Raw genomic sequence first — 5,644 nt, forward strand, 5'->3', positions numbered from 1 at the left:
GAAGAACTACCAGACTGTTTTCCAAAGTGGCTGCGTCATTTACAATCCCACCACCTATGTATGAGGGTTCTAGTTTCTCCACATCCTTGCTAACACTTATTATTGTCTGTCTTTTACATTTTAACCATTCATTGATGTGAACCAATATCTCATTGTGAACATGATTTCCATTTCGCTAATGATTAGTGATGTTAAGCATCTTTTCATGGGCTTGTGACCATTTCTATGTCTTCTATGAAGAACTGTCTGTTCAAATCATTTGTTCATTTTAAAATTGGATTATTTACCTTTTTGTTGTTGAGTTGTAAGAGTTATTTATGTATTTTGTGTATGGTCCTTATCACATACATGAATTGCAAAGATTTTCTTGCATTCCATGGTTGTCTCCACTTTCTTGAGTGTGTCCTTTGTATTAAAACATGTTTAATAAGTATCCTTTGGAATACAAAACTTCCTAATTTAGATGAAGTCTAATTTATCTATTTTTTCTTTGGTTGCAAGGTGCTTTAGGTATCAATTCTAATAAGCCATTGCCAAATGCAATATCATGAAGATTTTCACTTATTTTTTATTTAGCAATTTTATAGTTTTTGGACTTACATTTAGGTCTTTGATGCATTTTGAATTAATTTTTGTATATGGTGTAAGGTAAGGACCCAACTGTGTTCTTTTGCAGATGGATATCCAATTTTCCCACTACCATTTGATAAAAAGATTATTTTCTTTCCCCATTGTATTCTCCCAGCACCCTTCTCATAAATCAATTAAGTATATATGTGAGGGCTTATTTTTGGACTCTCAATTTTATTCTATTAATCTATGTCTAGTCCTTAAGCCTGTAACACACTGTTTTGATTACTGTAAATTTGTAGTAATTTTAAATCATCTGATAAGTTTGATTCAAAGAAAGAAAAAATAGGACAAATGGGAAGCATAAAATAAGATGACTAAATGAAATCCAAACTTATTACAGTTACATTACTTATAAGTGCACTAAATGCTTCCATAAATGGCAAGGATTGTTAGTGTGGATTTTATAAATATCAAGATTAATGCCATGTAAGAATTTGAATTGAATCCTAACCCACAAGCATGAGAAAAATGTGAAATTTGAATGAGCTCTGTTAGTTAATAAATTTATCATATAATAATATTTTATCAATGATAAGTTCTGGGCTTCAATAATGATGGTTAACAAGATGTTAACCCTAGGGGTAGCCCAGAGAAGGATACATAGGAACACACTGTCCTATATTTACAAACTCTCTGGATGCATAATTGTAATTCAACATCACAAAGTTTATTACAAATCCAGATTTTAAAAGTTTCACTTCTATTGTAATTTTTAAAGAGACATCTAAAAACTGATACAGTAATATTGAGAAATAAAAGGAAAACAATATGCTATAGCTACATAAAAATCCATCAAAATAGATTTTAGTGGAATGCACATTCTTTTTTTTTTTAAGATTTTATTTTTCCTTTTTCTCCTCAAAGCCCCCTGGTGCATAGTTGTATATTTTTAGTTGTGGGGCCTTCCAGTTGTGGCATGTGGGACGCCACCTCAGCATGGCTTGATGAGCGGTGCTATGTCCGCGCCCAGGATCCAAACCGGTGAAACCCTGTGCCACTGAAGCGGAGTACACGAACTTAACCACTTGGCCATGGGGCTGGCCCCAAGAGTGCACATTCTTATGCATTAAAAGTTACAGATAATTTTGGAAAGGTTCAATTTACCAAAAAACTATAACAATTCTAAAATGGTATGCACCTAATAACATGACCTTCCAAATACAGCAAACAAAAATAGAATAAATGAAAGGAGAATTAGAGAGCCAAGATTAAAGTGGAATATTTTAATACAGCACTCTCTGGACTAGATAGTGCAGAGGAACAAACATTCAACAGCCATCAAAGACTGGAGCAAAACAAGGAACAAGCTGGACCCATAGACTCATATAGCACTACTGATTCTAAGGATAAAATACACATTCATTTCAAGCTCACATGGGACACTTATGAAAACTGAGCACAAACAGGCCCAGAAAGCATTTCTCAAGCATTTCCAAAGATTAATACAATTGTCTAAGTACAATGCAATTCAGTTAGGAATCAATAACAACAACATAATAAATACATGATATGTTGGAAATATAGAAACACATTTTGAAAGAAACTACCTGTCAAAGCACAAACTGTAATAGAAAATAGATATTTATAACTGAAAAGTCCAAAAAAAAAAAAACTTTGTAACCAAACTGTGTTGGAGATTCAGCTACAGCAATATAAAGATAGTCAAAGCCTAAAATGATTACATAGTAGGAAAGAAAAAAGTCTGAAAAATAATGGGCTGTGCATTTCATTTTAGAGGTAGAAAAAGAACAACAAAATATAGTCATGCATTTCTTAATGATAGGGATACATTCTGAGAAATGCATCATTTTGTCATTTTGTCCTTGTGCGAACATCACAGAGTGTACTCACACAACACTAGATGGTACAGCCTACTACACACCTAGGCTATATGATATTAATCCTATGGGACCACCTCTACATATGTGTGACCACATATGTCATATATGTGGTTCATCATTAACTAAAATGTTGTTATGCAGTGCATGACTATAAACACAACAAAACTAGAATGAAAGTAAAAATAAAGATAACAAAAATCCACAAAATAAAACGTTCAATGGATTGAAATGTGTCCCCTCAAGATTCACCTCTTGAAGCCCTAATCCACGAGGTCATGGTAGTTGGAAATGGGGGCTTGAGAGGTAACTAGGTTTAGATGAGGTCATGAGGGTGGGACTCCCAAGATGGTATTAGTGCCCTGATAAGAACTTGGCTACAAATTCAATGGGTTTGTCTCTTGGTCAGTGCAGAGCCAAAAAGCACAGCCAAGGCAGAAGTAGGTGAAGAAAAGTCTTACTGCTGCGCAAGCAATGGAGAACAATGGGGAGAGCTCCCAAAGCAGTGTCTCTCTGAGGTCAGTGCTGGTGGAGACGTTATACACAAGGGAGCAGAAGATACAAGGTTTATTTGTAACAATTGTGTAACAACTGTGTTCATTTAAGGCGCATGTGTAGCACGCATACATGTTGTTACATACATCGCATGATCTAAAACTGGCTGTTTGGACCCTCCCAGAGGAGGAGAATTTAGGATGCAAATGAGTTAAGGTAAGTTTAGGATAACTGGTGCTGGACCAATTGCCAGAGGTCCTCCTGCAAATGTGTGAGTTTCTCTGCAAGATAGCCACATCTGAAAAATGGGGACAGCAACTTCTGAAATAGAACTCATAGTTTCTTCTTGTCTGAAAAACATATGAGCTGTTAGTCGTTGGTTGTTGATCAGATCCTCAGTAATCCTTCTTTTGCCTGGTTCCCTGGTTGCAACACCAGGGAGCTTGCTGGCTTTCTCTGCCATGTGAGGACAGAGAGAAGGCATTATCTACAAGCCAGGAAGAGAGGTATTGCTAGGAACTTACCTTGCTGGCATTAGATCTTGGAATTCAGCCTTTAGAAAGTGAATTTTTGTTGTTTAAGCCATTGTTTCTATGGTATTTTGTTATGGCACCTGAGGCTACTAATATAGAACACAAACCAGATATACAGTAGATTAATCAAAGCAATTTTCTTTGAAATAAATTAACAAAACCAGATAAATTCTGGCAGGATTAATATAAGAAAAATGAAGAGTCATGAGAAAATGATAGTAAGAATGAAAAAGGGGATACAAAAGGTATATACTTACAAAAGCCACAAATACTATAAAGATAAGAAACTATAAATTTTAAAATAGGAAACTTCTTGTAAAACATAACTTGCCCAACTGACTTAAGATATATTAAAAAACTTAGCAGTCCTACAAATGTAAAGAAATTTTAATCCTTGCTTTTTTTTTTTCTGCTTTTTCTTCCAAATCCCCCCCCCCCCAGCACATAGTTGTATATTTTAGTTGTGAGTACTTCTAGTTGTGGCATGTGGGATGCTGTGTCAGCATGGCCTGGTGAGTGGTGCCATGTCCACTCCCAGGATTCAAACCAGTGAAACCCTGGGCTTCCCAAGCAGAGTGCGTGAATTTAACCACTCGGCCATGGGGCTGGCCCCTAATCCTTGCTTTTAAATTATTCCAAAACATGAAAACAAAACTAATAACAACGGCAAGAACTAATCCAGATTCAGATGATTTTGCCAGGAAATTTTGACCTATATAAGAGAAACAACTCTTCTAGTACAGAAATTAAGAGTTTAGAAATGGAGGAGATACTCCTATCTTTATATAAAAACCAGGGAAGAATAGAGTAAGAAAAGAATACGACATGCCAATCTTACTCAAAAAGACTTGTAAAAACTTCTGTAACATATCAGTGCATAGAATACATTTAGGTATAAAAAAAGATAATCAAGGCTGGCCTCGGTGGCCTAGTGTTTAAGTTCAGCATGCTCCACTTCAGTAGCTTGGGTTTGGTTCCCAGGCACGGACCTACACTGTTGGTCAGTGGCCACACTGTGGCGGTGGCCCACATACAAAATAGAGGAAGATTTGCTACAGATGTTAGCTCAGAGTGAAATTTCCTCAGCAAAAAAAAAAAAAAAAAAAGGAAAAAGAAAAGATACTTCATTATGTTGTTCAGTTTTTCTAGAATTATAAGGTTGCTATAACATTTGATATCAATTAACTCACTATATTATTTATTTATTGATTTACTCAAATTTAGATGTCTATCATAGGCAGATACAGTTCTAGAAACTTGAATGAGATCAGCGAACAAATATGATCATCTCAGAGGAATCAGGGGAAAGCATTTAATAAATTCAGAAGGCAATTGTGAGAAAGCAAATTCTCAAACTATGAAAAGTAGGATAAAGCCTAAATCTTATAAAATCTACAACAACAAATACAGTGAATAGTAAAGATGGAAGGCATATCCCATCAGCATTAGGCAGAAAACAAGGATGCTGCTTTTACTAACTCTAGTCATTAAACGGGAGGTCAGTAAAGCAAGGAAAACATAAATTTTTTAAGTGTCGAAATGGAAAAATTAAATAACCATTAATTACAGAAGATATTATTGCCTCTGCCGAAAATTCTCAAGAATATTTTAAGACAGTTAACAAGGCTGCTAGATAAAATTCAGTATACAAAGATCAACTGCATTTTATATATTGACAATCAGAGCAACTTAATTTAAAAAGTGTACCATTTACAAGTAAGAAAATTACAAAATGCTTAAGAATAATCTAATCAAAATATGCCGAGTGTTTTTTGGAGAAAATTGTAAGATATTGAACTCCTTTGAGGAGAATTTTTAAAAATGGGGAGAAATACTTTGTACATGGATTGAAACTCCAATACAGAAAACACTCCAATTCTCCTTAAAATGATTTGTTTAGAGTTTCAGCAAATGTCTAATAAAAAATGGACCTAGTATTTTTGGAGGAACCTCAGAAGCTGATGCAAAATATATACAGATCTGCCCACAACTTACTAATCACAAAAGAAAAATAGGAACTGCACAATGCAAACATGAGACATGTGCACCACTTTACAACAGTTGATCAAAACTAACATCACCAATGATGGGAAAAGTGAAACCACAGGCCTTTCTGTAGTGATACCCTTGAAATATACATCTCTT

The sequence above is a fragment of the Equus caballus genome, chromosome 7 (assembly GCF_041296265.1).
Source record: "Equus caballus isolate H_3958 breed thoroughbred chromosome 7, TB-T2T, whole genome shotgun sequence".
NCBI classification, from domain to species: Eukaryota; Metazoa; Chordata; class Mammalia; order Perissodactyla; family Equidae; genus Equus; species Equus caballus.